Genomic DNA, 8,352 nt, shown 5'->3' with positions numbered 1-8,352 from the left:
GCCATGCAAGTTTTTTTTTTTTTAAGATTAAATCAATTCAGAAGATTTATCTCCTCAAAAACATGTTAAATTCGACATGGCTCCCCAGGCAAAGTATTGGGTGAAACAGGACACATTATGCAGGACTGTACTCTGAGAATGTCTAACAAATTTGGCAAGGTTCTGATATTTGAGAGCAATCACCCTTCTCCCCATTATCCCATCTGCTCAGACCCTGCTAATTGCCACTTGCTGCTAAATTTATTATAACTTTTTTGCATATTGAGTGTTAATGATTGCAAACAGAAATTACAATATTCAGTAAAGAGTGTGATTCTGTTTGTATCAGCATATCAGTCACATTTGTGTGTGTGTGTGTGTGTGTGTGTGTGTGTGTTTTACATAAAACACAGGCCTGTCCATGTTGCATTATAAGATGTTTGATTCTTTTTTGTTGTTGTTGAAAAGTCGTCCATCTGTCCATGCGCACACTGGTCAAAAGTGAATGGTGTCTGAGTTATTTTTATATATTTAGTTTGACTTTTCACAGAGCTGCTACCAGCAGTCATGACAGACAGCAGCTTGTATATTTCTCTTGTCATTTTTCATTGATAATCTTCACCGCCGCTGTGGCTCGCAAATCAAATACGGTGCCTATGGCATGTTTGATATCATGGCGTTAGTTATGAGACACTTGAGAACCAATGATGTTTGATGTTATTGACGTCCAACCTGCGGCATGGGTGCCATATTCGATTTGAGATCCACAGTGGAGGTGAATATTATCCGTGAATACTTACATTTCGGTCTTATGAACTACTTTTCTCTTTAAAAAAAACTCTCGTTTACCCACGCTTGTTGTGATCTGTAGTTCTGTACTATCAGTGTGTATTTAAGAACCAATTCCATGCTGAGAAAAGGGTTGAGCAGCGATGGGTAAAGCTAATTGTGCACATAATACTATGATTTACATTTTCATGAATTAAACATGAGTGACCTAGCTGTCAGACTTCTCAAATAATTCCAATGGCAGACTGCCTGCCACGTTTTGCATAAGCCATAATTTGACTCTCATTACAATTTTGTCTTTTACTGACTTTTTTTTATATAGGAAGTTGATGAGTTTTTTTTTTTTTATGAATACTCGTTAGTTTGGCTTCAGGGCTAAATATGTTTCACTGGAAAGGCGAATACTGCATTAATGCCATCCTACTGGAACCGGACCCTGTTTTGGTATTAATTTTCTGGAATTACCCAGGAAAAAAAAATCAAAAGTGAGATCTCTTTAACATCTCAAATATTTCTCCTAGACAGAAATGAGGTTACTTTAAGATCGAATTGAGATTTTTGCTTGAGTCTCCTGCTTCTCAAACTTGTCTCCTGAGACAAAAGCTCTAACACTCTTACAATGGTCTCCTTTAAAGCTTTAGAAGAGATCTCAACAACATCACACACTGTGCTCAGACATTTCTCCTAGTCTAAAGACTCTGGTGGTCTCATATTTGTCTCCTTTAAAGCTTTAGAAGAGATCTCAACAACATCACACACTGTGCTCAGACATTTCTCCTAGTCTAAAGACTGGTGGTCTCACATTTGTCTCCTCCAAAGTTTCAAACAAGCTCTCAACAGCATCACACAATGTGCTCAGATTTTTCTCCATAGCTACAGACATCGGATCTCTTACAATGGTCTCCTTTAAAGCTTTAGAAGAGATCTCAACAACATCACACACTGTGCTCAGACATTTCTCCTAGTCTAAAGACTCTGGTGGTCTCATATTTGTCTCCTTTCAAGTTTTAGAGGAGATCTCAACAACATCACACAATGTGCTCAGATTTTTCTCCATAGCTACAGACATCAGATCTCTCACATTTGTCTCCTTTAAAGCTTTAGAAGAGATCTCAACAACATCACACACTGTGCTCAGATATTTCTCCTTAGCTAGAGACTCTGGATCTCTCACATTTGTCTCCTTTAAAGCTTTAGAAGAGATCTCAACAACATCACACACTGTGCTCAGATATTTCTCCTTAGCTAGAGACTCTGGATCTCTCACATTTGTCTCCTTTAAAGCTTTAGAAGAGATCTCAACAAAATCACACAGCGTGCTCAGATATTTCTCCTTAGCTAAAGACTCTGGTGGTCTCACATCTGTCTCCTTTAAAGCTTTAGAAGCGATCTCAACAACATAAAACACTGTGCTCAGATATTTCTCCTTAGCTAGAGACTCTGGATCTCTCACATTTGTCTCCTCAAAAGTTTAGATTAGAGAAACATTGGAGGAGACAAATATGAGACCACCGGAGTCTTTAGATTACGAGAAAAATTTGAGCACAGTGTGTGATGTTGTTGAGATCTCGTCTAAAGCTTTAAAGGAGACCATTGTGACAGTGTTAGAGTTTTTGTCTCAGGAGACAAGTTTGAGAAGCAGGAGACTCAAGCAAGTTTCCATTAAATCTTAAAAGTAACCTAATTTCTGTCTAGGATAAATATTTGAAATGTTAAAGAGATCTCTTTTTTATTTTATTTTTCTTCCCTCTGGTTAGCTTCCATGTCATTTATCCACACCATTTAAATCTAAGACAATACATGCAAAAAAAAAAAAAAAAACACTGGTACACTGGTAAAGTGTTACATTTGTTATCTTGCACTTGTAAGTCCTTTCTAGTGCATTTGGAAAATGTGGTATATATACAATGCTGGACACTGAAGATAAATTTAAACATTTAAACTAGTAACCTTTGATGTTCTGAAATGTTTATTGTTATTTAAATGATAATTTTAGTATTTACAATATTAGTAAAAGTTTAACATTTCTCCTAAAATAAAACTGAAGACATCTTAAGACAAAGCTGATATCTCAACGAGACATATAAGAGAATCACCCCTTAGTACTCTGAGTGTAGAGGAGCCTCTGTCAGAGCCATAGCCTTGTAGGCAGCACATCGATGTGAAGGCACAACTGCACCTCCGACAGCAAGGGTTTGAATCCCAGCTAAAGGTACTTTCCTGCTCCTGTTCAATTCTCACCTGTCCAATTGTTTCCTGGCTCTACTCCTACTGTCCTGACCATTAAAGATGAAAAACCCCATTGCAATCAAAAAAGCAATCTCTGAGTAGTAAAAGCTTGCAAGAGATTACAGCAAGACAATAAAGAGATCTCCAATGTTTCTCTCCCATTGTCATTTTGGATTCATTTCTTTCAGAACTTTCTCATTTCTCAGTTGTGTCTACTTTTATTTCTCCTAAGGATTTTTAGGAGAGACATCTGAGACACTGTTGAGACTAAAATGAGAAATACATGAGAATCACCACTACGTCTCCTGAGGTTAGGAAAAGCAACCACTGAGCAATAAATTTGTCCTATGGGTAACTCTGCCACTAAAGGTTCTTCTTCAACTGTTTTTCTTTATTATCATGGTAAGCTCAGTTGTCCCCTACAGCAGCTCGTTCATCACACCATGCCTGGGTAGTCTCTGATGGAGAAGTGCTTCTGTACAGGACCCATCACAGGGTATTGAGCTCCGCTGCGGGTTGGAGACAACATGGTCCTTATCGCACCTCAACAGCCTTCTGTCCTGCCTGGTTCTATCGTCTGAGTGGCCCAATGGTCAACACCATACTGCTTAGCTTCCTTATGACTGGGGAAATATGGAGGGAAATTGTAACCTATGTGATCCTGAGAGATAAAACACGCAGTCTACCATATAAGCCATCCTGTTTCTGTTGAAGGAATATCTATCTTAGAATATCTATCTATCTATCTACAGTATCTTAGTCATATATCTAGACATCCCTGATGTGTAAATAGCAAGGATGCACAATATACTGTATATTTGTACCATATCATTTTTAAATGATTTTTTAATGCAATTTAATGGAGTAAACAATTACTCCATTAATTGTTTATTTATTTGATTAAATATTGGATATTTATTTGTGCATACACATTCCCCTTATTTTTTTATTTCATTACATTTGCTGAATGCTTACTTAAAATGAATCTTTTAAAACACTAAAAATGTAATAACACTATTAAAATTCATCTTTAGCAAATCTGAAAATGAGTATCCATTTTCCATACTGTGCACAACTTCAAGAAAAATCAAGAAAATCAAACATGCAATATCTGTTTTGACAAACTTTGCTTTAAAAATTACATGAATAAATTTCTTTGTATTTCAATTAAATGTAATTTTAAATTAAAATTCGAATTGCCATTTCACTTCCTTTTTGTGACCTCAGTTCAAATTCAAATTTAAATGGTGCGGTTACATGTTCCCAGTTTGTTTGGACTTTTATGTTGAAGTTCTTGTTTCTTAGTTTCCTGTGTTACATTTGCCAACATACTTGAAAATATATATATATATATATATATTTTTTTTTTTTTTGTCAGATGAAATATTATATTTACCAAGACTGTTTCTTTTCCTAGCACATCACAGTAACAGCTGTCATCATTACAATGGGCTGCGCCATTGAAATCAACATTTACAGTATTCTTTGAGAGAACAAGAGGGCACAGCTTTCTGCTTGACCCCTGTTTGTGATTAATGACCTTCTTTAATGAACTGCCTCTGTTGTGATGCGTCCATTTCCCCTCATGCCTTATTGTAAATTCTCCACCATCAGTTCATCCATTTCCTCTCTCTAATTCTTTAATGAACTGCCTCTGTTGTGATGCGTCCATTTCCCCTCAGGCCTTATTGTAAATTCTCCACCATCAGTTCATCCATTTCCTCTCTCTAACATCGCTAATTTAGATTAGTTACACATTCCTCAGTGCAAATATTCATGCAGGGCCTGTTATTAAGTCCAAAATCTACATTATTGGCATCCCTACAGCTCTCCTCTCATTGGCCTCCTACCTACAGGCACAGCACAAGCCAATCTGATTTAATATGGCCTTCTTTAGCTCTTCTTTTTTTCACCTCTATTACCCAGAGATGTGATCTTAGTGTGTGAAGGAAAACAGAAACATATATTTTCATATAGTTATATAATCAACTATTGTGAGAGTCATGCTGAAGCCCTCTAGTGTGGTTTGCTCTGTCATCAGAGCATTATCTGGTTGATGAGAAAGGCAAATAACAGTGTTTAACATGCAGATATTTTTAAATAAAGTGTCATAGTGCTGTGATCGTGTGGGCACTCCGTTAACACAGGGTTCTGTTGTTTTTTTTTCCAGGAGGAAACTGCCTCGCATGGCATGATTCCCAGCGGAGAGCGTTTCCCCTCATCGACGAATATCAGATTCCTCATTTATATGACAATTACTGAACAAATTAATACAGCGGCGTGAAAAATAATTCCGGTGAAGATTTCAGCGACTCCTGTTTGCTCACTCATATCTGTTTTACTCCAAATAAACTAATTATAGATTGCGACCTTTTAGAGTATTCTTTGCAGTTGAAGGGCTAACGACTGATAATGCTTTTTAATTAATCACGCATGCTAATTATACTTCCCATGACATTTGCCACTACATCCACTGCAGCTGAGAGAGACATATGGAGCATATGTTTTCAAAAGGCCTGCATATTGTTGCATTATGAAATTCAGAAATATACACCATGCAGAGATTGGTTTAAAGGGTATACTGGTATTTTGATTCATTCTTCTGACGCCTGTATTGGTTGTTGTATGGTTGATAAACATTTTGAAATATTAATCTTCAGTTTTGACCTGGCCATCTTGTTTATAGTAGCTGGAACAACTTTGTATTTAATAATAAGATATGTCCATGCGTTGAACATAGTCACATTTAATGCAATATAACATGGCAATATAACAATATTATAATGCAATATAACAATACTAAGGACACAATTTTACATTAAACCATTTACATAAATAAATACTGCCCAAATATAGGACCTGAGATGTAAAAAATAAGGATGCAATATATTGGTACTATATACATTTTTGGAGATTTTTTTAATGGTTCAAATTCATTCATTCATTCATTAATTCATCCATTCATCCATTCATTCATCCATTCATCCATCCATCCATCCAATTTTTATTTAAATATTTAATATTTGTGCATGCACATTTCCTATCTTTTGCATTTAGATTTACATTTGCCAAACGTTCACTTAAAGTCAATCTTTTAAAACTTTTAGTCAATCTTTTAAAAATCATTTTAATTGTGTTATTAATAATTTAATAATACTATTAAAATTATCTTTTAATTATCTAAAATTATCTAAATTATCTAACACTATTAAAAAATCTCAAAATGTCATTTTTTTTTCACCTGTACATTTCATACTGTTATAATGCCTCATTTGTAAAACCATTTGTAGTATTTAAAACACCTGATTTTGTTTTGTCAGTATTTTATTTTTAATTTATTAAGACAAAATAATATAGATCATTGGCTCATCTGTGAAAATGTTAATATCGGTGCTTCTCTAATAAACAATAACATAATTTTATTCTATTGGTGATTTGCAGCATACAAAGCAGCTAGGTGAGCAGATGTTTTGTGTCATCGATGTTATTATATTGTGCATTTTAGCATAGCTGAAAGACTGTATTAACCATTATTCAGGAATGCAAGTTAAATGTACTCCTCGCCGAAACTATGGCACTGTTTGTGACACTTTTAGCTTCCAGATCTTTGCTTTAACTGAAAACCCAAAACAGCTTAGTCAGAAATATATCAAGTAAACAGGAAAAGAAAAGTGTGCAGGGAGGGAACCCGAAACTCTGAGTATCAGACTATAATAAGATTCCTGTTCAAGCATGAAACCTATTAAGCGGTTGGAAGGATTTGCTCTTATTCACAAAACCTAAGATTTAATTTTTATGTTGCACTCCATTTCTTGACTGAACGACACAAAATGTTCCCTTTGACAGATTAGACAGAGTCAGCTTGCTTTAAAGGCAATATCCTGTAACAAAGAACACAGAACAGCTGTATACTGTACACAGTTATACTGTATGCTGCAATACTGTGCAATTCTGAATATGCAGCTGTATTGCATTAAAAGGAAATTGAGCTACATATACAGTAAGCTTTCACAGTAATGATCTAATTATGATTATTTGTATGCTGAACATTTCTGAACAATTCTTAAACTTTGTTTTGTATTGAGATCTAACTTGGGTCATTTTTGTCCACGTACCAGTAGAAAAGAAATGACTAAATTATATTTTTATAATATCTCAACTGTTTCTTCTAGACAGCAATGCGATTAAACGCAGGGCAATGGAGACTTTCGCTTATGACTCCTGCTTCTTAGATTTTTCTTCACATGTAATCTCCACAAGAATTTTCACAAGTGTTCAGATTTGCTATAAGATCCCAAAGTCTTGCTAAGATTTCATTTTGAACTCAAACATTTTTCATCAAACAATGATCAAATTTTGTGAGCGATGCTATCCACATTCATTTGATAGCTTTTATGGCATTCCTTTTATAGTTATTGCTCTATGTCAAAATTTGATTCTATTTTCTATTTTAGGAGACACATCTGAGACAAAGCTGCTGCTTGAACTATGACCGAAAAGTCTACAATGTTTCAGGGGCGATGAAAGAGCAATAAAAATGGCCTCTTGTGATAATCTAATTCACACACACACACACACACGCACACACACGTCTGGTTCACTATCCTTGTGGGGACTCCCCATAGGCATAATGGTTTTTATACTGTACAAACTGTATTTTCTATCGCCCTACACCTAAACCTACCCCTCACAGAAAACTTTGTGCATTTTTACAAAATAAAAAAAAAACTCATTCTGTATGATTTATAAGCTTTTGTACCCACGGTCAATTTAGGTCCCCACGGTGACACAAGAGCATCAGCATTTTGAATGATTTCTGAAACATCATGTAACAACTTTGACATCTCAGGAATAATTTAATTGTTAATATATATTCAGTATATTCAAAGAAAACAGCTCTTTACAATTGTAATAATATTTCACATACTGGTTTTACTGTATGTTTATTTAATAAATGCAGCCTTGGCAAGAGACTTCTTTCAAAAGCATTAAAAAAATCCTAATAATTCCAAACTTTTGACAGTAGTGTAGTGTATATGATAACTTTGTGTGAGGGGCAGAATGAAATGTAATCATTATTGCGGCTGATAGAACTTTCCATTTCTGGGTCACTCCTACATGGAGGCCTACAGCCTTTGTACCTTAAACGGGTCATATGATGCAATTTAAAATTTTCCTTTCTCTTTAGAGTGGTACAAGCTGTTTGTGCATAGATAAGATCCCTAAAGTTGCAAAGACTAAAGTCTCAAACCCAAAGAGATATTATTTATAAAAGTTAAGACTTGTCCACGCCCTCCTGAAACGCCTCGTTTAAACATGCCCCCACATGTCTACGTCACTGTGTGGGAAGATTTG

Source organism: Sinocyclocheilus rhinocerous, unplaced genomic scaffold (assembly GCF_001515625.1).
Source record: "Sinocyclocheilus rhinocerous isolate Xijiao unplaced genomic scaffold, SAMN03320098_v1.1 scaffold4023, whole genome shotgun sequence".
In the NCBI taxonomy this organism is placed as follows: Eukaryota; Metazoa; Chordata; class Actinopteri; order Cypriniformes; family Cyprinidae; genus Sinocyclocheilus; species Sinocyclocheilus rhinocerous.
This window is presented reverse-complemented; position numbering follows the sequence as displayed.